Raw genomic sequence first — 24,356 nt, 5'->3', positions numbered from 1 at the left:
ATTTCCTGTCTACACATAGGGGCCATTTTAAGCGTAGTTGAAACCACATTGAGGAATTGGAAACCATTCAAGTTAAATTTTATCTGAAATGATGATATTTACTTTGTGATGAATGCAGCACTTTATAAAATGGTTAAGTTTTGACCTGTCTCTTTTAATTTAAGATAACAAAGAATGTCCTGAAATTGGGTATGGTGGTTATACTAATCCTGCCCGAAGACAGGTTGCTGTAGGGAGAAGCAGCCTCTATCACTGTGAAGAGGAACTATTTTAGCGTTAATAACAAAGCAGAATGCTTGTGAAAGTTGCTTTTCTCGGGATTTAAAGAGCAAGAAGTCACTGACGTAGACCTTGCTAGTAGAAACCTGCTCTGGTTTAGTCTGTCTGAGTGGGCCAATTTCCAAAGGACACCAGAAGATTCAACCTGTTGTATGGCAGGGAGAAGTGAGCCTGCCAGGAACTGGGAGTGTCTTGAGACTGGATTTCTGCTACCGAGGTGGTGGCTTGATTGGGGAAAGTTCCTGGCTCCCTACACCCACTCCGGTAGAGAGTGCCATGAATGGATGCATACTGAGGCTTGGCGGGCCTAAACCTATCACACCCCTGCCTCCCTGGAGCAAAAATTGGATCTGACAGGCACTGTCTGCCAAAGTGGGTCTGCCAAGTCAGGAAATTGCCTTGGTAGCAAGGGACAACCCAGAGTTCCCCAATACTATCTTAACGACGCCAGCATTTCTCGGCCACTGCTTTTCAATAATTCCCTGTTCCAGTGCTGAGCCCAGAGTAAACTCGGGCAGAAAATGTCCCCTTTAATAGTTTATTCAGAGGATGTTATAAAATGCTAGTCATTATCTGGTGCTGTGTGTTGCTGCTGTTCTGCTTACAGCACTTGGTATTCAAAACGCAAATTAACATCCTTTTTGTTGATGTTGCAAGGGCCTGACAGGAATGAAGTTGTGCATATCTTGAAGCTGGAAGAATTTTTTTTTACCAGGAACAAGTAACGTCAACAGCTGTAGGTATGACTGTCTTATATTGGCTGGTGCGATGCGTTACATAATACATGAGCTACAGCTTGCTGATACTTCAGAAATCTGCAGTTAAGCTTTTAAGTGGGAGCACAAGCATCAGCATAGTGAGTGAAATGTCCACTTTATCAAGCTCATCCTTCCGAGCAAACATTGCAGAGTGTTCTGGGATGAAATCAATGCCTGGGCAAATATCTGTTCTAATTTTAATTGTGGGCCTTTTTGGAGTGCCTTTTGACAGCTTCCAAAAAGTGTTTTAGAGTGTTCTTTAAAAGATTTTATCCCATGTGACTTGCTGAGGCTGAAGAAAAGCTGCCTTTCACTGCTTCGGACTGGTACACTCCTTTCAATGGCTATGTTCTGTGCTAGCTTGTATTGATCTGGATGAGCACTGGCACTGCCACCTCTGAGATTTACTCTAATCTAATTGCCCCTGATCTGGAGACAGTGCACCCCTTCCCCTGTGACTCAGGCTAGTGCTACATCGCACTGATTGGGACTGACAGTTCAAAGTAGAGATTGTCTTGGCGGCACTGTTAAATGGATGGTATTTCTTTGACTGCCCACTATTCGCCTTACCAGATGCTCAGAACTGTTGAAGGCAATGGGGCTGAATATTGGGCAGGATGTATAATGAGCAACCATTGTTATGCTACCTATAGTGCATCCCTGCTCAAGACCATTTTTGTCTCAATTGGCTCAAGCATCATAACTTTAACTTAGCACCGTACTAGAAATGAATTGGAGATGCTTAAGCACTTGCGACTGAGGCCAGTGAAAGACACTGATTATAATTATAAACAAAACCAAAAATACCTGGAAAAACTCAGCAGGTCTGACAGCATTTACGGAGAGGAACACAGTTAACATTTCGAGTCCATTCGACTCTTCAACAGGACTAAGGAAAAATAGAAAAGAGGTGAAATATAAGCTGGTTTAAGGGAGGGGTGGGACAAGTAGATCTGGATAGAGGGCCAGTGATAGGTGGAGATAACCAAAAGATGTCATAGACAAAAGGACAAACAGGTGTTGAAGCTGCTGGTATTATCTAAGGAATGTGATAATAAAGGTACAGATAGCCCTAGTGGGGGTGGGGTGGGGGGGAGGGATCGAAATAGGCTAAAAGGCAAAGATAAAACAATGGACGGAAATACATTTAAAAATAATAGAAATAGGTGGGAAAAGAAAAATCTAGATAAATTATTGGAAGAAAGGGGGTGGGGATGGAGGAGAGAGTTCATGATCTAAAATTGTTCAACTCAATATTCAGTCCGGAAGGCTGTAAAGTGCCTAGTCGGAAGATAAGGTGCTATTCCTCCAGTTTGCGTTAAGCTTCACTGGAACAATGCAGCAGGCCAAGGACAGATATGTGGGCATGAAAGCAGGGTGGAGTGTTGAAATGGCAAGCGACAGGGAGGTCTGGGTCATGCTTGCGGACAGACCGAAGGTGTTCCGCAAAGCGGTCACCCAATCTCCGTTTAGTCTCTCCAGTGTAGAGGAAACTGCATTGGGAGCAGCGAATGCAGTAGACTAAATTGAGGGAAGTGCAAGTGAAATGCTGCTTCACTTGAAAGGAGAGTTTGGACCCTTGGACAGTGAGGAGAGGGGAAGTAAAGGGGCAGGTGTTGCACCTTCTGCAGTTGCATGGGAAGGTGCCGTGGGAGGGGGTTGAGGTGTAGAGGGTGTTGGAGGAGTGTACCAGGGTGTCCTGGAGGGTACGATCCCTGTGGAATGCTGCCAGATGAGTTAAGGGAAGATGTGTTTGGTGGTGACATCATGCTGGAGTTGGCGGAAATGGCGGAGGATGATCTTTTGAATGCAGAGGCTGGTGGGGAGATAAGTGAGGACAAGGGAGACCCTATCATGCTTCAGGGAGGGAGAGGAAGGTGTGAGGGCGGATGCGCGGGAGATGGGCCAGAACACCTTCGGTCTGTCTGCAAGCATGACCCAGACCTCCTTGTCGCTTGCCATTTCAACACTCCACCCTGCTCTCATTTCCTCATGTCCATCTTTGGCCTGCTGCATTGTTCCAGTGAAGCTCAGCGCAAACTGAAGGAACAGCACCTCATCTTCCGACTCGGCACTTTACAGCCTTCTGGACTGAATATTGAGTTCAACAATTTTAGATCATGAACTCTCTCCTCCATCCCCACCCCCTTTCCGATCCCCCTTTTGTCCAATAATTTATATAGATTTTTTTTTCCCACCTATTTCCATTATTTTTAAATGTATTTCCATCCATTGTTTTATCTTTGCATTTTAGCCTATTTCGATCCCTTCCCCCCACCCCACCCCCACTAGGGTTATCTGTACCTTTATTATCACATTCCTTAGATAATATCACCACCATCAACACCTCTTTGTCCTTTTGTCTGTGACATCTTTTGGTTATCTCCACCTATCACTGGCCCTCTATCCAGTTCTAATTGTCCCACCACCACCACGCCCCCCACCTTAAACCAGCTTATATTTCACCTCTTTTCTGTTTTTCCTTAGTTCTGTTGAAGAGTCATATGGACTCGAAACGTTAACTGTGTTCCTCTCTGCAGATGCTGTCGGACATGCTGAGTTTTTCCAGGTATTTTTGTTTTTGTTTTGGATTTGCAGCATCCGCAGTTTTTTGCTTTTATCTTACTGATTATAATTAAGTCTGTGACCCAAAGAGACAGGCATTCTATTATTCAAATTCCCCTCTCTGCAGCAGTGAATGAGCGAGCTACAAAAATGGGGATTGCAGAATGAGCTCCTTCTCAGGACAGCATTTCTTCATTAAATTCGGAGTTTTAATAACATTTTTAATGCCATCGAATTTTTCTATGGTTTTGCCAGAAGTAGTACAAGTATCCTTAGAATCTTTGAATGCGTTGCTATTCCAGGATCATTCAAGATACACTGGGTGAAAACATGCCAACTGGTCAGCCTCAGGCGCAAGTGCGTAAGCATCTCCAAACCATAACATGTGCCTTGACCCTCCCCCTAAACTCCTTTAACATTTCCCAAGCAGCAATGTAATTTATAAATGCCCAAAAATTCCCAAATCCAGCTGTTGAATATTCATGTTCCCATGTAATGCTCAAAGTCCTATGAGCTCACCTGATGCATGGGATCTTGTAGATCTGTGCAATGTTCTCAGGAGTGAATATTAGAGAGGTTTTACCCAAGGGAGGAGATTCTTTTTCATAGATTTCCATGAGCCCATTTTAGAATGGCAGAACTAATGTTCAGAACAGCGGCGTGAATGGACAGCAGATCAGCATTTATTGGTCCTCCATTTCTGTTTATTTTTCATTACAAAGATTAATACAAGAGTAAAGTACAGCTTTACATAACTGCAGGGGACCCACTGAATACTGTTCAAACAGCAAAAATCACCACGTTTTAATATAATAGCATCACTTAGTTTTTACCTTTAAACCGTTGCTGTATGTAAGGTAATGAAGACTGGCACTTCTTACCAGTTCTAAAACTGGACCAAGGGAAGTGCTCAAATATGGCTTAGGTAAATGACTTCAGATTGCATTAAGGCAAATAACTTTAACTACTATATACAAAAATAGTAAATGCTGGAAATACTTAACAGGTCAGGCAGCATCTGTGGAGAGAGAAACAGGGTTAACAGTTCCGGTCAATGACCTTTCATCAGAACTGACTTTATCTAATGTATAGCCTCAACATTCAACCCATATACAAATGTATTTATTTTAATGCAGCTTCTCTCTTCGCTGCTGGTTCAGAGATTCATTCACTGATGCTTTTTGCAGGTGCACCTACAATTCAATTCAATCTCATCTCTGTATTTTGTTGTGAACCCCACAATATTAAATGATAAAGAACCGCTGAACACCATGAGGAAAATGCGCAAAAAGTTAGACTTAGAGTTTACTTTAGAAGCTTTTTAAAATAAATGGGCAGCCTGTTCAAGAACAGACTGTCCAGCTACAAACAGATGGATGACAACTCCTCATGGTAATGGTGGTGAGGAGAATAACTTCGAACCATTAGTATTTGAAAAACTGATCTGAAGTAACCATGCGGAAAGAAAACTGAGTGAGACTTTCCACTTAATCTTCATTTAGGTCACTAGAAGAAATCCTTACAATTGCCTCTTTGTCTTACATGGGTGCTAATTCTGTTCCTTTTATTTTATTAAGAAATATATAAAGAGTAATTCAGCTGAGCTTCTGGCGAGGCTATGTTGCCATGACAGACTTAACATGACAAAATGTGGCTTATAAATGGCTGCAAAAAACAGAGCAATGGGAGTGAACAAAACACAGATTTGTTTTTAAATCAGCAAAATGTTTTCAAGAACATTGCAAACACACATACTGGAATTCTTCAGGATGGTTTAAGATTAGGTTTAGGTAGGATTCTCTGAAAAGCTTTGAAGTGACTGCATTGAACGCTGTGTAAAATGATTTTTTTTTTCAAAATGCCTCTTGACAAACAGCCTATCTTGGCAAACAGAAAAAGGATACTGCCTCTTTGACCTAGCCATCACAACACAAAAGCACCTCTCATGGAGTGAAGAATGCCCAAAAATAGTTTTAATGACTTCTGACTGTGGCAGCTGAGACATTCCTTTAAGCAAGGGTCAAAAAGGCTACAGACATCCCAGTGCAATTAGTGATGTCTGGCTGGGAAGCAGGCAGTGTCTTCCCGAGCTTTCAGAATGTGATAGAGAAAGTGATGGCCAGGGAACATAACTACTAGACTGCACAGCATTTGGTAAACATGACTGCTTTTTGATCAGCACAGATTTAAAAAAAATCACTGAAATATTTAGAATTTTAAGCTGCTTTATTAGTTCCATCATATATTTCTATGCTTTCCATGTGTACAGACAAATTGTTATAGCCTTGGCATTTATAGCTAGCCAATAGCATCATTACCTTTCTGCTTGTTTTACTAGAGTTTTGTTGTCATGGTGAAGAATCTTAAAAGATACCTTTCCAGCCTGTGTTTATTCAGGTAGATTTTGACCTTGTGCGAAAGTGCAAAATGGGTGAGAGCAAGTCTGCAGCTTGTTGAGCATCTCTTCCTGTTCTTATTTCTCATTTGAAGTCAATGGATAAAAAGGAGAGAGATGCAAAACGGTCGACCAATTCGCTATCACCTGCATTACACTACCTCACAAAGCCCATTGTGTGCAATGATGTCACTGCTTGAGTGGCATTGTTACCTCATCTCTCAATGCAAATTAAATTGTAATTTCAAATAAAACAAATTTGCTTCTGCGACTTAACAGCCAGGGTTAAAAAAAAACTGAGTTTGGATCATCACCTTGGCACAAACTTTTTAATATGAATATAAGAAAATATTGAAACAAGAAAGGGTTATTTGATCCAAGTCTTTCCACAAGCTGTCTACAATCCATGGGCTTTACCCAACCCGCTTACCCTACTGAGAAAAGAATTTGCACAATCTGCCAAAGCAAAATTTAGAAATCTCTACAATATTTATGTAACCTTACATCTCACATAATACGCCATTAATCAGATATCCGCCCCAGCATTACACTTTCCATTATCTCGCAGCTCAGTACCTTCTTGTTCCACGCAGAGTTATATCTGCACTTAAAACCAAGACATACTTACATTCACATTCAGCTTCACAACCTCAGGGCATCTGAAACCAAATTGGCAAAGCATTTGAGAAAGGGCACAAAGTGGAGCCATAAACATTGGCGGCATTAACTTTTTGACCATTTTCTCTTTCCTATATTCTTTGTTTGAATAGTAAATCAATGACATGATTACTCATTTAAATTTGAAAACATTTTATAACAGAGCCAAAGAAAAAGAGATACATTCTTGATTCCTAATCTAGTTGACTGGTTAGTTTGGAAGGATGACAATTACCATATTGCTTCTCCTAAGGGGCTCCAATGTAGGGTTAGCTATGCTGCAATCTGACCCTACACTAACCACAATGCCTGAGTGAAGAAGAAAACAAAGTTTTATAAAGAATTCCATGGACTTCTGAGGACTGAAGCAAAGGCCATGTTGAGATAGTTAAAGAATCTACCCTGAAGGTTGAACTGGTAACAATAGAACTGTTGATATGGCCCAGATGAACGATTGGAAATATATAAAAAAGTTACTTAAAATAATATTTATGGAGAACTGTTTGTATGGAGCTGACACTAGTGGCCTGCCCAGCTACTAGCTGAACACATCGTCCTCAATCAGTTCCTACACCTGGTCTAGGCGACCTGCTCATCCACGTTCCATATAGTCAGCCATGTCCTCCAAGAGAATCCTCAGGAGCCTTGACATAACCTTCAACCCCAAATGGAGTTCATTACCAAGGCACCAACTTTCTGCAATGAAATATTGTCCATCTCTGTCCCTGTCTCAATGTTCCTTACCCATGTCTTTGACCTATGCATACTCAATTTTTCCACCAACCTCTTTGAAGTCTTCCAAAACTCCCTCCTACATAAACTCCAGTTCAAATAGAAATCTATTGTCTACGTCTCATTCTTTGCTGTTCTCTTTGCCTAATATGCTCAGCCTTGCCAGCGTCTATTGGCTCTCCTCCCTCAGCATGTTGATTTCAAAATTGTTGACCCCTTCTGCAAATCCTGTCATGGATGATAAAATCCCACTGCCTTTTTCCTTCTATAACTTCCAGCCCTATGTCTCTGCTGTTGCAATCTTTCTGTGCATTCTCCCTCCTTTCCTCTCTACTCCTCTTCTTCTCTGATCCCAAATTGTAAAGTACCTTGTAATAATTTGTAATGTTAAACGTGCTATATAAATATAAGATGTTGCTAAAGTTGTTTTAAATAGAGAAGGACTCATCTTCAAAGTGCGCCAAATAGAGGTCTGTTTAAAAGACTTGCCCGCCAAACGACAGAAACAGCATGTGATTGACAGAACTAACAATCCCACTTACAACGGATCAGATCTAAGCTCTGCAGACCAGCTATGAATGGTGGTGGACAATTAAACAACTAACTGGAGGAGGGGGCTCTGCAAATATCCCTATCCTCAATGTTGAATGAGGCCAGCACTTCACTGAAGCATTTGCAACAATCTTCAGCCAGAAGTGCTGATTGGATGATCTATCTCTGTCTCTTCCTGAGGTCCCCAGCATCACAGATGTCAATTTTCAACCACTTCACTTCACTCCATATGATTACAAGATACAGCTGAAAGTGCCTAATACTGCAAAGGTTATGGGCCCTGACAATATTCCAACAAGACTTGTGATCCAGAACAAGCTGCATCCCTAGAAAAGCTGTTGCATACAGCTACAGCACTGGCATCTACCCAACAATGTGGAAAATTTCCCAGGTATGTCCTGTCCACAACAACCAGGACAAATCCATTCTGGTCAATTGCTGCCCTGTCAGTCTACTCATTTCAATCATCAGCAAAGTGATGGAATGTATCATCAATAGTGCTATCAAGCAGCATTTTTTCAGCAATAGCCTACTAACTGATGCTCGGTTTGGTTCTGCCATGGTTTTATGAAAGTATAATAATTTTCATCATATTTTTCTGGTTTCTTGTAAAGTAGGTTTATGGGTGTGAGCGTAGTTGGGTCTGTCTGTGTGATTTAATTACATTTGGAGTCAGGTAGACTGCAAGCTTGAAATTTTCAAAAGAAGCTAGGTGTAGAAGTATACTTGAAATGCTAATGAGTAAACATGGATGCTGTCTTAGCATGTAAGGTATGAAGGAAGTTAGTATTTTTAAATAAGTGAAGGAATTTCAAAGGGATGTTAGCCTGTTTACAACTAGCCAGATAGGCAAAGCTAAGAAATGTTTATTTTTCCCAAAGGTTACTGACAATATTGGCAACATGAAAGTTTTTATATTATGGAAAAGGTACAGTTCCAAAGATATATAGAACAATGGAATTTACATATTAAAGAGAGATAAACATATATAAAGGAGGATGAAAGGCTAAATTGGGGGCCATGTAAGATTTAACAGGAATGTGTGAAATAGACTTGAAGCAGCCTCCAGCCATTTGTGCATAAGCCTGTTGTGTCCAGTAGCTAAAGTTGGAGAAAGCAATTTGGAATTCCACGTCAAGTGGGTACTGTGTTAACTTGCTGGTTTTTAAAAAAAATCTAAAACCTATTTTGAACTGTTGCCTTAAAGTGGGTGTGTAACTGGGAGTCAGGTTAATTAGGAATTTTAGAAGTTGTTATAGTAATAAGTAATTGTAGTCTCATGCATGTGCTTGAAGTCTTTTCTTTTGTTAATAAATGTTTTAATTTAATTTCTGAAATCTCTAAAGGTCTTGGTGGATTTGGTACTTCTGAATTCAATGCACACATCTTCTTGTAATGAATACAAATTACAATACCGTTGTGATAGCATGGCCAAGTTTCCCTTGTGGATTTGTTCATCCTGGCAAACATCATCTGCCACATCATAACACATGGCCTGACAGCTTCTGACCTCATTACAACCTTGGTCCAAATATGTGCAAAAGAGGTGAACACAAGTGGGAAGTTGAGAATGACTGCCATTGACATCAAAGCAACATTTGACCGAGTGTGACATTAAGGGGCCCTAGCAAAACTGAAGTCAATAGAAATCAAGAGAGAACTCTGTACTGGCTGGAAGTCATACTGAGCACAAAGGAAGATGGTTGTGGATGTTGGAGGCCAATCATCTCAGGCCCAGGACATTGCTGCAGGAGTTCCTCAGGGTAGTGTCCTCGGTCCAACCATCTTCTGCTGCTTCATCAATAACCTTCCCTCCATTATAAGGTCAGAAGTGGGGATGTTCATTGATGATTGCACAATGTTCAGTACCATTCACAACTCCTCAGATAATGAAGCAGCCCAAGTCCATATGCAGCAAGACCTGGGCATCATCCAAGCTTGAACTGATAAGTGGCAAGTAACATTCATGCCACACAAGTGCAAGGCAATGACTGTCACCAACAAGAGAGAATCTAACTATCTCCCCTTGACATTCAATGGCATTATCATCACTGAATCCCCAACTATCAACATCCTGGGGAGTTATCATTGACCAGAAACTCAACTGGACCAACCATATAAAACTGTGGCTACAAGAGCAGGTCAGGGGCTTGGAATTCTGTGGTAAGTAACTCACCTCCTGACTACCCAAAGTCTGTCCACCATCTATAAGGCACAAGTCAGGAGTGTGATGGAATAGTCTCTAGTTGCCTGTATGAGTGCTGCTCCAACAACACTCAAGAAGCTTGATTTCATCCAGGACAAAGCAATGCATTTAATTGAAGCCCCATCCACCGCCTTAAATATTCACTCCCTCTGCCTCCGACAGAAGCAGTGTGTACTATATGCAAGATGCACTGTAAAAACTCAGCAAGTCTCATTCAAAAGCATCTTCCAAACCATGACCTATACCACCCAGAAAGACAAGGGCAGCAGATGCAAGGAACAGCACCACCTGCAAGTTCCCCTTCAAGCCATGCTTGACTTGGAACTACATCGCTGTTCCTTCACTGTCGCTGGATCAAAATCCTGGAACTTCCTTCCCAACAGCACTTTGGCTGTACCTACACCAGTTGGACTGCAGCCATTCAGGAAGGCAGCTCACCACCACATGGGCAAGTACAGACGGGCAACAAATTCTGGCCTTGGTGATGTCCACATTCAAGAACGAATAAAAGAAAAGCAATTCCCTCCACCACAGAGTGCCCACAATAATATTGTTCCTCAAATAACGCCAATATCATTAGAAGTTCATTAGCTGCTAACTGTGACATGACAGCATTTGTGTGTTTTTCCAGTGTGGAGTAATGTGTGTCATTGCCTTGCGGTTTTAACTATAATTCCTTTGTTAATACCTCAGCCACGTTAGAACTTCCATAGCTCTGGGTGCTGTGCTGAAGGAACAATTCACATTATTGATTGAGAGTTATGGCCATTAACTGTACATATTAAAACACGGTAGGTGCCTCATTCACAAATTGTCATTAACATTAATGAATGGGAAGATGTGGCTGGTATACCTGTGATTTCCCAGTAAATACAGACGACTCAAACTGAGAAAATCAGCATTATAATGTTTAATGCCGGGCCTCCTTGTTTGTATCCATCCAGATTGACGGGATATTAGTTTTGTCTCCATTCTAGGTATAAGTGCAGAGAAGATAAAACCCTCCTATACAGTGTCAGTTTGCCTCAGTTGTTGACATTAACTGAGGGAGAAGACCCTAGTTTCAAGCCCCAATTCAGGGATTGAGCATAATGAAGGGCAACACTTTGGTGCAGTAACCCAGGGAAAGCTGCATTTCAGATGCTATACTTCAGGTGAGATCTTTAGATGGACATAAAAGTAAAAACAGAATAACTAATCATTTATCTCACTGCCTGTTTGTATTGTCAAAAAGTTTAACCCATCAAATCCCATCCCTCTACCTATCCACCAGCAGCAGTACCTTTATCTTTCTTAGACTTTCAAAATGTAAATCTGCTTGATTTTAAGATTTATTGGCTATTTTCCCCATTTTGTTTTATTAGTAGTCTATTAGTAGCAAGGAACAAGCATACATTTAATCAGAAGTGACAGCTTCAACCAATTGTGATGGAAAATGTAATCAGTTTGGAATCAGATTCATTGTTGGAAGGTTTTGCATGAATCGGTTATACTTGGGGTTGGTTATTTTTAGATAGAAATATTGTATGTTAATAAATAATTGAAACTTAATTCCTATCTCAACTGTTTCCTTCTGAGGTATCTTAACCCTGTTTAATCAGAAGCCCTCACCCACTGATTTCTACCTTGTCTTATCCAATGAAGATTAGCTGTGATGTTGGTCATGGTTAGTGTTTTTTTATTCTATAAAATTTATTTTACTTTTCAGCTGCACTTATTAGTCAATCTCTTCCCACATTTCTCCGAGTTCATTCTTTTTACCTAAAGGGCGTGGTTAATATCTGTAGCTTATTCCCAGGCCACCTTGTGTCTCCCCTGGCTTTGGACAGTTTTGGGGAGGGATGCAGGAGGTGACTCCTCCCCCTCCCCTCCCCTCCCCATTAAAAAATGAGGAGATAACAGATTAAGAAAAAAAATCTACTTTGCATTGAAGACAGATACCACCTTTTACCCGTCTGTCCTTTCTCATTGCACCCTGAATTCTATCGGCTCAGCTACTTCTCAACAGTCACAGTTGTTGCGTCATAATTTAGGAGACTGCAGCTTTTATTTAGATCATACAGCACTCATCATGAAAATGCTTACCTGGTTTTCCTCCCTTGTTTTCCTGAATGCAATGCCTTGCCCTGGTCCCATTAGCATTGATTGTCTGCTGGAACCTTGGCCTAAATGACCAATCTTTAACTATCAGCCTAGCCATCCACCCAATGTCCAGTGCCACAAACATCTCAACTCAATTTCCTCAGTTGGGGGCCATTATGTACCCATGGCAGACTCTCCGGATCCCTGCAAGCAAGTGTCAGCCCAGCAGGTTCCTCCGGGAAGATCCCAGCAATGCTACATTGGAACTGCTTCTGCAATGCCTGGAGAGGTGGAAATAAAGATTAAAGTAGGTTACTGGGCAGTGAAAGGGGATCTTGTGGTGCAGTAGACAATATCCTCGCCTCTGGACCAGAAGCTCTGGGTTCAAGTCCCACCCCAGGACTTGATGGCCAAGGAAAGTACCTTCATAACATGGCCAAACAGGTTGAGTATCAACCTGCAAATCGTTCCAACACAGGTCAATGGCATACAGTAAGAGCACGAGGGATTCCTGGTCAAACATGTAATGGAAAGAACATTGGAGCCTCAACCATCATCATCCATAGCTCCAGTCTACAACATGCATGTAAAAGTGCATGTTGCCACAGTAACTCAGACTCCCTGAGTGAACTGTAACACACCACCACAAGGTACAATAAAGACTGAAGGCCTTTAGCTGTTAAGTCATTGGGTGAATTAGATGATGAAAATGCATCTGCTGGGCTGCCTTTCTCCATTTACAGTATTTGAGGCCAGCACCATCATTACCCTTACTTCTAGTACCTTTCACCAGGCAGTCCAGGGAAGTGACCATAAGAGAGGTAGAGAGTGAAGGTTATTTCCAGGCACTTGGTCTATGCCCTCCCTCTCTGGCTGATGGGGAAAGAATGGCCAGTTTTTGTGAGGAGAAATAAATTGAGATTGGTTCATGGGCTCCGCAATAGGCCTTGCTGCCTGATATTCCCTGCTATTTACACGGCTAGATCGTCTGATGTCATTAAGGAAAGCAAAAGAATCCTAGGCCTGGTTGTCAGCAGGCTGTTTTCAACTACTCAGATCATCACAGCCAAGGGCAATCCTGCATTGACTCTGTTTCAGCGGGGGTAACTGGATCATGATCAAGAGTGCAAACCCAGGCTTATCTTCCCTTTGCCTAGCCCAGAGACATCGAAGCCAATGGTTGTACTCCAGCAGTGGGCCAGCTGAGGTCTTCTGTTTTTTGGCAATAAAACAGCAGATAGCTTTGACTACACTGCACCTTGTACGGTAGTGTAAAAATCCATTGTGTCCTATTAATCTATATGGCAATGCCCCATGCACAGTGATCCTGAATTCCGCTATTAAAATAGCAAGCTATCATTGTTACTACGACAATCACCTTGGCCCTATAAACCTTCAGATCAGCTATCCATGCATTTATTTCTTTTAGCACCACTCAGCCCATTGTGCCTATCAGCCTCAGCTATACAATTAGTCCTCTGCCCCTGCCCTTTCCCCATAGCTCTGCACATTTTCCCCCTTTAATTTATATATTTTTTAATATAAACTTTTGTACTTAAGGTGAAGACAAAAAGAATGCACTTGGGAATGGAACACTTCCATTTTGGACCAGCAGTGTCAGCATCAGCCATCGTCTAGCCAGCTAGAATGTGGGCTCAGCCTTGTGTGTAATTCCCTCTACTCTGCCCCCAGTGCTTTGTTTGCTTTGTTCTGGCAGTTTAAGCCTTCCTTTCAGCCCTTGCTATTTTATCTCACCACCAACAATCTGTTGTCTGTACATAACCTGTTAGCTTGAGATTGTAAGAATGACTTCATTCATATTACATTTTCCTGAAATTCTATGCTACAAATCTGCCTTGACCATTTTTGGTTGCAAGCAAATAGATTTGTTGAAACATTTGGTGTATGTGGATTTAATTACTATAAGCCTTGAGAAGAATTACCAATGCTGACAAAATGTACGAATAAACCGTTGTGTACATTGGCTTCTGTAGATAGCACTGCACAATTTATTTCTGCTAGGATGAAGAGATAATTGAAAGTGTCTAAATATACCATTGGAGGAAAGCTATCCTTGTGTTTGAAGAAAAGGGCAGGCTTTCGACCATTTTGAGGAGAGGCTAACAAAACTGTGGGACTTCACAACATGCAACTGAGAACGCAAGTGCATTTTACTAGCAATGAAGAACAGCAGCCAAACAGAGCACCCCATATTTTTGAAACAAATAATAATCCATTTAACTCATAAAAACTGCAAAGCATTTGATTACTTCCAATTCCTAGCGGTTGTGTGAATGACAGCACCGAAAATGTTATTCTAGCAATGAGGTCCATTATGTGTAGATAGCACAGGAATTGAGTGTTGCAAATCTATTTTTCATTCAGGAAGACTAGATCCTATCTTGTAAAGAGTGAGCAAAGCAGATGGCAGTTAGGGTTGGCGCTAACAGCATGAGTTGAAGAACCCAGCAGGAAGGCCAACTCAAAGGAAAACACAAATGCAAGGCATGAATCAAACTCTAAACCAGGATGGCCATGGCTCCTGGCCCATTTCCCCCACCTCCCCACTGCTTATGACCACTTCTTGAAAGCTGATGGGTGTAGGGTAGAACTGCTCTGTTCCCTGAGGAGCAAGGAGCATACATACAGCTGTTATAACAGACTTGTGCATCAAAATGGACAGATGGTAAGTGTAAGGAAGGATGTAACGAGTATAGTATTGGATATTAAAATACCAAGGGTACAAATTACATTATACGTTCTCTGATTACAAAGAAAATATACAGCAGAAAGAGCATTTCATGAACCAAACCACCACATTTCAAATCCGCTTCTCAGTTAAAGACAAAACTCGTACAAAACAGAAAGCTGCAGAGAGCCCAAGACCTTGAAGAATTCATTTCAAATGAAAAAACAGTGTTTGGTTTACAGAAGGTCAAGTGATCATTATAAGGTCTCCTAGGGGTGATTGGAAGTACCTTGTTATATTAGCAGTGAGGTTCATTGGAACTGATAGTGTCCAGGAGCTTGAGGAGTTAAAAACAGGCCTCTCACTGCAATCCCTAAGGGGATCTGGTCAACTGCCACCCCCAACACACACCCGCACCCCACCCCCCCCGGCCCAACCCACAACACCCAACCACCTCCCGCCACCCCCTGCCCACCCCAGCCATCCCAAATCCATCCCTCAGCAATAGTACAGGCCCATATCTCTTTAAAGAGACAAATCAGGCACATCTCCTTTGCTTGTGTTTCAGTTTTCCAGCATCCGTAGTATTGTGCTTTTAGCTTACTTTAGCTCTCCTTTGGGATTCTGTTCGGGGTTCGATGTGTAGATCGGTGAACATAGGGAAAATGATCATCATCTTTTTATTCCTGTAATTGTTTTGCATCCTGACCTCCCACCCCACTTAAATATCGTGAAAAAAAAAGAGTTCTTGACATTTCATTGTGATTATCTAAACAGTCTGGCTGGAACATTTCTCTTGTTGGGTAACCTGGCATGAATAAAGCTTCTGGAATCCTCTAAACTGAAAAGCAAAGGAAATCACTAACTTGTTACTAAACGTGGTGGCAAATATCCTTTATCTTTACTCCGTGGCATCACACAGATCAACTCCGCATGTTAACACCAATGGTGCATTCCTTTTCAGGATTAATTTCTATTTAAATTCCACAGTTACCTTGGAATAAAAGAATGTTTTGAGGTAAGTTAGAAACTGGATTCTGTTCTCAGTGTTAAATGGCGGCAATGAGACCCAATTTCGGGAAACAATGTCATGTGCCCCAATTAAGATCGCCAGAAAAACATTCTGCCTGATATTGGGTAGGGTCATTTTTCAGGTCATTTTTCAGGCATTTTGCCAACTACCTAAAAGTCAGTAGGTCCCTTAATGTATATTTTTAAGGGGCCTATTGCCTGTTTTCTGTCTTTCTGTGAAATAGAGATGGATGGGATAGGTCTTGGACCTTGGATTCTCCAGTGGCCTCGCTGCTGAAAGAAAAGTATATTTTCTTTTTGAATCCAAACATCTGCCTGTGGAACCAGGAAGTGCCAGAGTGTGTCCTGGACTCCACAGTCATAGTGATCGCTTGTCCAACCTCCCGCCAAGGGCTTAATCCTTTGGGCTATTTCCAATGAGGAGAGTGGCCCAAAATTTGTGCTGTTCAAATGTATAAGCTGTCTGTGGAGGAGCGACAAGTGCCCATTAAGGCCCGCCCAGTATGACGCACGGCTGGGCTCAGCGCCAACTGTGCGGGTGGGGGCATGCGCACGGAAGAGCGCAGAAACCACTCTGAGGCACGGAGCTACCTCAGGGAAATGAAGTTCAAATTGAAGGTTTCAAATTAAGAAAGCTAAAAATGATTTAGAGACATGTCCCCTCTGTGACAGCTGGAACATGTTTATGAATTGTGGAAAAAGATATTTATTTATTGAATAAAATCTGCTGCCCGTGGATGAGGTTTCCTGATAAACAGGAAGGCCGCTTGTGCTCTTCGACTGCCCCCCCACACCCGCCGCCCCCCCACCACCACCTCCCCCCCCCCCACCCCACCCCACCCCCGCCAACCTTAAGTTTGGACGGGCAGTGTTGATAGTTACTATAATTAGTTTCTTAATGGCCTTAACAGGCCTTTGACAGTTCGGCAGGTGCGCAGCCGCCTCCAGTGCGTGCCCGCTGAACAAAAGATCTGAATGACGGGCGGTGACATCGGGACACACGCCCAACGTCACCGCGCATCATTTGACCTGTCGGCATGCGGGTGTAGGGGGCAAGCTGATGTGAAAATTCTCCGCTATGAGTCTTTGGTACTACAATTGGCCTCAGCTGCCCTGGGCTCGGATAAAAGAGAAAATTGGTCAGGATTCCTGCAACTGTTCTCTATCCAGTGACCCCTGCTTGACAGGTCATGTCATATGCGGTGAGAATGGAGTTCACCTTTGATACTCCCTGTGGTGGAACGAAGCGCGGTCACTTGTGGAGTGTGCTTCTTGTGTCTGAAGCCGTACCGTAAAGCAAACTAATCTTCTGAAGGGCAGGAACTGAAGTAAAACTTTCCGAACTCCAACTGAGTCTGAAAACGTAAGGCCTTGTAAGTGTGAGTGATTTTCCTGTTGTGACTCAGGCCTGGAATTGCCAAGTTATGAGCAGAATGCAGCCAAACTTGTCAATTTCAGTTGCCTCCCACCAAAATGATGCAGGGCATTCTGCTCAATTATTCAGTTTCCAGGAATCCTCTGGCAAAATCTAATGATTTCTGAGCAAACACTGGCCGATTTGAAGTAACAATTCCTCCACTGGTTCCCCAGGAATGCAGTAAGATTCCCAAATGTCACATTCTGGGCAAGGCTAAAGAGCACAGATTCCTCTTTGAAGTGTTAGAAAAGGGCAAGCCACACCAGACACACTTTCAAATAAAACATTATTCTGGTAAGTAACAGAGCACTGATGCACATCATATGTCCAAATGGGAGGACAGAGGAAATGCCATGCTAACAATTTCAATACGAGTGCTGAATATCTTCACGCCAGTTTAATCAAAGCTCAAGTGGCTAACATTGCTAATACTTCAGTGGCTTATAAGCAAACTTCCTCTTGTGTTAGAAAGCCATGTTTTGCAGTGGCGTGTATTTTAACCACCACAGGAATACTGTCTCTCCATATGTTTTTTAATCTCCTTAAAACTTTGGCCTGCAGGAAGCAAGTGTGTTTTATCTGGCTGAAAATGTACCGGCAATCATGTTGTGTAAGGGAAAATGAGGCATCATTTCCCCATCCCTGAAGCAAGTTTTAGGCAATTTGAATATATATTTTTAAATTTGATCTTGGATTACAATGAATCTGAAAACAAGTTCGTGGGAATAGATTTCATTTTACATTCAGAATGTCTCAAAGGGCACCGCAGCCAATTAATTACTTTTGAAATGCAGCAAGCATAGCACGGACTTTGAGCACAACAACACCCAGCAAACAGCAGATGAGATTAATGACCACTTAATGTGCTGGAGGGAGGGATGTGGTGCGGTGGGATTTTTTGGTGACCACCTAAACGTCTTTTCTGAAACACAGGCCGGGATTTTCCGGCCCTGTCACGGCGGGACCCACCGGGGGAGATTTGGCGGCCCAGCCAAAAGTCCTTCGGAGGGACAGGGTGATCCCAGTGGTGGGCGGGGCTGTAAAATCCCGCCCGCAGAGCCATCAGTGCAGCATTCCCTGGATTACTCTGCTGAGCTGTTGGCCTGAATTGTGAACTCAAGCCAAGGACTGGGGTTTGAAATCAGGGTCTTCCAACTCACAAATAGAATCACTGAATTTTTACAGCCAAAGAAAGAGGCCGTTCGCCTCATCATGTCCAAGCTGGTTCTCTGCAACAGCAACTCCGCTACCCCCATGGCCCTGCAATTCTTTTGTCTCTTTAGGTGCTTCTCCAATTTCCTTTTGAAAGCCAGGATTGAATCTGCCCCTCCACACTCTCAGGTGGTGCATTCCAAATACTAACCACTCGCAGCTTAAAAAAAGCTTTTCCTCCTGTCGCCATTGCTTTTTTTAATCAATCACTTCAAACCTGTGTCCTTTTGGTTCTCAACCCTTCCACCGACGGGAACAATTTCTTGTGGTCTGATTTTGAACGCCTCTATCAAATTTTCCCTCAACCATCTCTTCTCTAAGGAGGGCAACCCGGCTTCTCCAATCTATTCACATAATCCTCATCCTGGAACATAGGAACGTCGGACCCAGGGGTAGGTTCCTGAGCCTCTCGATCCCACTCCATCATTCAACTCCATCATTTGTTTACTAGATTGATACTTGGAATGAGTAGGTTGTCTTATGAGGAAAGGTTGGACAGACTGGGCTTGCTTCCACTGGAGTTTAGAAGAGTGAGGTGTGATTTGATTGAAGTAAACAAGATCCTGAGCGGCCTTGACAAAGTGGACGTGGAAAGGATGTTTCCTGTTGTAGGCGAGTCCAGAACTAGGGGGAACTGTTTTAAAATTAGGGTCACTCTTTCAGGACAGAGATGAGGAGAAATTTTTTCTCTCAGATGGTTGTGCAACTTTGGAATTCTCTGCCTCAGAAGCTGGTGGAGACTGGGTCATTGGATGTTTTTAAGGCAGATGTAGATAGATTCTTGATAGGTAAGGGAATCAAAGGTCATCGGGGTTAGATGGGAATGTGGAAATTGAAACATAAGGAGATCAATCATGATCTTATTGCATGGCAGAGCAGGCTTGAGGGGCCAAATGGTCTGCTCTAGTTCCTATTTCTTATGTTCTTATATTCTTAAGGCTGATCACCTACCTCAATGCCACTTTCCCACACTATCCCCATATTCCTTGATGTCATTGTTATCTAGAATTTTATCAACCTCTGTCCTGAACATACTCAATGATTGTGCTTCCACAACCCTCTGGGTAGAGAATTCCAAAGATTCGCTAAAATAATAGCAAAATACCGCAGATGCTGGAGATATGAAATAAAAAACATAAAGTGCTGGAAAATCTCAGCAGCCCTGACAGCAACTGTGGAGAGAGAAACAGAGTTAAAAATATGAGTCCACTATGACTCCTCTTCAAAACAGAGAGGCTCTCCGTCGTGTTGCAAAGCCTGGAAATGACCAAAATTTCTAAGTCTGCCCCTGAACCCAGCGTTTCCCACCTTCACTGGGGCGGGACTGGATTCGGACCGGGGTTCATGCATGTACGCAAATCATGGAAGCAGCTGGACACTTAAATCACCGGCTGCTGCACTGACTTCCAACTTTTGCACCCCAGCTGTGTGAATCCTGGAGTGAGCAGAGCAGACCAGGGAAGAGGAAGACTGAGCTTGGTGAATTCATTTGGATAGTCAGCGTCCCCCTTTGGAGTGACAAGGTGCTCCTTTGGATATGTTCATGCGATACCTTTGGGAGAGGTAAGGCATCCTTTGGGATTGTTAAAATTAAACTTCTTATGCACTTTTATGCACAAACTCATTGGAACTGTCATGCTGTCCAGGAACTGTCAATCTATCCAGGAACTGTCAAGCTGTTCAGGAAGTGTCAAAGCTGTCCAGGAAGTGTCCAAGGACACTAGGTGAGTTGGCATGGAAGGGTAAGGGTAAAGTGTGGTAGGTGATGTGTATGGGTTAGCTTGAGTTGTAACTAAGTTGGAATAGGGTGTATGAGGGGCCATGTGGGAGGGTAGAGGGTCATGGGTCAGCATTGGGGATATGAAGAGCCATGGGGGGGTTTGGTGGGAATATGGATTGGCACAGGTTAGCGTGGATGCAGAAGGAATGTGGGGGGAAGGGGTGGGTGAGGGGGCTGATAGATGAAGGCTTGAGGGCTGTTTTTTTCAGTTTTATTTAAACACAGTGCCGGAGCACAGAGGCAGGCCTTGTGCCCAGCCCACCTCCACACCTGACAGCCTCCTCAATTCATTCCAGGGTCGCCCACCCCAACTCCTATTTCAGCCCACACCCACCACCCCCACCCCGAATCTGCACACCCGACTCGGGGCTGAATCTGGGCCATAAAGCTGATTTTTTGATATTGAGTTTTAAATGATCATTAGGGAATCACAAGTGAACCAACAACAATTTTCCATTCGCTTTAATGATAATTTGTGAACGGGGCACCCGGTGTTTTCCAATATATACAACTGGCGGGTATAGATCACAGCCAGTAGTGTGAAAATATCCTTCAGTCCAGTGTCCCAAGTGTGGTACTCCTAATGTGACTGAGACGTTAAGTAAGTAATTTTAGCTAAAGCTATGAGGCAAAGATACATATTGCTCCATATGCAACAGTGCACAAGTATAATGTCACAATTTTCAGCTGATGTTGTTCTGATGGTCTTAGTGTCATTTTAGGCAAAAGATTATTGGAGGCACTCTGAGGGGAGGAAATTACCTTTGACCTCTTAGTAGCAAATGACAGAACTGCCTCTTCTGTAGATCCTATTTGGGAAGTTACCCAAAATTATGGTAAAAATTATTGAAATTAGGATATGCAGATGTTCCCAGTGTATAGCCCAGACTTAAAAGGGTTCATTGCTCACTTGATCCCCATTAATTCACACATGAAGTTGTCTTTGTAAGAATGGGTTTATTCTCTTGAAAAGAAAAGTTTGAGAGGTGACCTGATAGAGGTCCCTAAGATTATGAAGAGGTTTGAAGGGGTAGAGCAGATGTCTCTGCTTGTGGGAATTCCAAAACTAGAGACCATAAATACAAGATAGTCTTGCTGAGGGACACAGTAAAGCTTGGGGCAATGAGGAAAGGACACAGTGTAACATATTTCAGCAATAGTGCACCCAGGGGCTGAAAACTCGATAAAACTCCTCGAACTGTATGTTTGACATGTAATTATTATCGTAAATATTGACCACAATTGTAAATGGAGGGAGTAACATACTGTATTAGAAGAAATTGATTTTGTTTGTACTTTATATAATGTCAACTTTGAACGGTCACGCAATGCACTTTTATAAATTTTATGAATAAAGTATATTTTTGGAGAAAATGTAATAAGGAATGAAATGGAAACCTACTTCCCCAGAGAGTTTAGAATGTGGGACTTGCTATCACAAGGAGTGGTTGAGGTGAACAGCCTGGATTAATTTAAACAGTAGCTAGGTAAGTGAATGAGGAAGAAAACAATATTCTAACAGGCTTAGATCAAGTGCAGTGGGAGGAGGTTCATTTGGAGCATTAACACTAACATTGGACCTGAATAGCCTGTTTCTCTGCTTTAATTCTATGTAATTCATGTGGAATATTTCCCTTCCTGAAGGGGACATCTAGCTTATGTTTGGCTTCTCTCCCTGACAACCTCGTCATAATGATGTGCAGAGAATTGTAGGGACCAATCCATTTCCTATCATCAGTATGCAGCTCTGCAACACTTCAGATTTAACATTGCTCCCAGCTTCACTCATAAAGAGGTTTCTGTTACCACAAAGCAGTGGCTTGAGGCAGACTTTATTATAATTACACCAACAGATTTCAACAGCTAGATTGCACTAAGATTAAAATAAAGCATAGACAAATTAGTAGGAGAATCTCAGAAGCCACTGGACTTGTCATTGAGCTGATGCAATATTAACTGAATAGGAGACCATTAAAATGTCCCCTCAGGAATCCTTTGCAGGGATCTAGTTGTGGAGAAATCTCAATTGTGTTTGCTAGGTGAAATAAATTGGGCTTTGGAAAATCTGAGTCAAAATGTGCCATTGTTATGTCGCTTGTGCTTTCTCTCCCCCTAGATGTTCTCAGCATTGTAGCAGCACATACATACATTATGTTTGCATGGTTGAAATGTACTTTTTCAGTCCATTCTTTTCCCCAGGACTGTGTAGCCGAAGCTTTGAACTGGGCTTATCATCAAACTTACGATACGATATTCGCAGTTTTTAGGATGTCTATCCTGGTTAAGGTGGGAGATGGTGGCATAGTGGTAAAGCCACTGGACTAGCCATCTAAAGGTCCAGCCTAAACCTCTGGGGACACCACAGCAGATGGTGAAATTTAAATTCAATTAATAATTCTGGAATATAAAGCTAGATAGAAAAGTAATGATGACCATGGCAACTATCATTGATAGTTTTAAAGACACAAATGGTTCAGTGATGTCCTTCAGGGAAGAGAATCTGTTATCCTTACCTGGTCTGGCCTACATGTGACTCCAGAATCACAGCAATGTGGTTGACTCTTAACTGCACTCAGCTTTAGGGCAATCAGGCATCGGCAACAAATACTGGCCTTGCCAGTGATGCCCACATCCCATGAAAGAATAAAGAAAAAAGTAGTGATCAATGTTATGAGCAAATATAAATCCAAATACATAAAAATGGGTTGATTTTTTCATTAGAGCAGCACAGATTATAGGACAATATGATATAAACATTTAAAATTTATGAAGGGATGGAACTAGGCAGATAGATGCAGACTGTTTCCAGTGGTTGACGGGTCAAGAGCAAGAGACCATAGGTATAAGATTAAAGGTAAGAGATTTAGGAAAGAGAACATGAGGAACTTCTTTACACAGTGAGTTGTGAGGCTGTGGAATTCACTTCTAGAGTTAGAAATTAAGCAGAATCTATGTCAACGTTCAAATTAGATAGGTGAATGCAAGAAAAGTGGTTGATGGGATTGGCCAGAAGGTGGATAATGTAATCAGAACAATTTGCTTGTGTGGAGGTTAAATGTTAAAATGGACTGGTTGGGTCGAATGCCTGTTTACGTGTTGTAACTTGTGTGTATTTCTATGTATAGACATGATTTACAGACTTTTCCACAAAAGTCCCATGTTTACAAATTCAGGTAAAACTAGCGAAGGAATGGGTCAAGTTCTCTGGAACTGATGTGGGTCTACATTTGACTGCTTGTACGTGACACATTTCAACAGGAACACCATATAAAAAAAAACAGATGCTAAAAAGCATCTCTTGCCCTGCCTTTGTGAATGTGGTCAGTACAGCGTTAAAAACTTCAGTTTCCCTGGGGGGCCAAATGTAACTGGAACTTTTGTATTAAAACACACCCTTGTATGATTGTGCCCCAGAACTTTTCTTCATACAGAAAAAGGGCGTTTCAGTCACAGTGTTCGCCCGTACTTTTTAGCGGAAGAAAGAAGCTGAGGCAATTAAAGTAACTTAAGTAAGTGAGCTCAATGCATTATGTCCAGAGCAATGATATCTAACTGTTTCAGTTTTCCCTCAGCTGGAGTGCATTTAGTTGTGGAGCATGATATTCACAGTTCACAAAGTGTTTTTTTTTAAATGCACAGAAAATTTTAGTAAAATTAATTCAGTATTAATGTATCATCGGTCTGTTATTCTACTGTGCAGAGAAGAAAGTGGGGTGGGTAGTTAGGTAATCGGGTAGGGTGGGTTAGAGTTTGGGGGTTAGTCTGGGGTGAGGAGGTGGTTAGTTAGTATGTCATTGGGAGGATATTCGGGGGGTCAGGGGGTAGTCAGGAGTTCAGGGGGTAGTCAGGGGGTGATGGGAGTTAGGTGGTTGGGAGGTAGTCAGAGGTGGAGTTGGTCAGGTGGTAAGGGTGGATGGCAGGGCATTCAAGGGAATGGCAAGGTAGTTGGGGGTGGGGGCTGGACAGGGGGTGAGTGGGTAGTCAGGCGCTTGGGGATGGA

The sequence above is a fragment of the Carcharodon carcharias genome, chromosome 23 (genome assembly GCF_017639515.1).
Source record: "Carcharodon carcharias isolate sCarCar2 chromosome 23, sCarCar2.pri, whole genome shotgun sequence".
Taxonomy (NCBI): Eukaryota; Metazoa; Chordata; class Chondrichthyes; order Lamniformes; family Lamnidae; genus Carcharodon; species Carcharodon carcharias.
Note: the sequence above shows the minus strand (reverse complement) of the source record.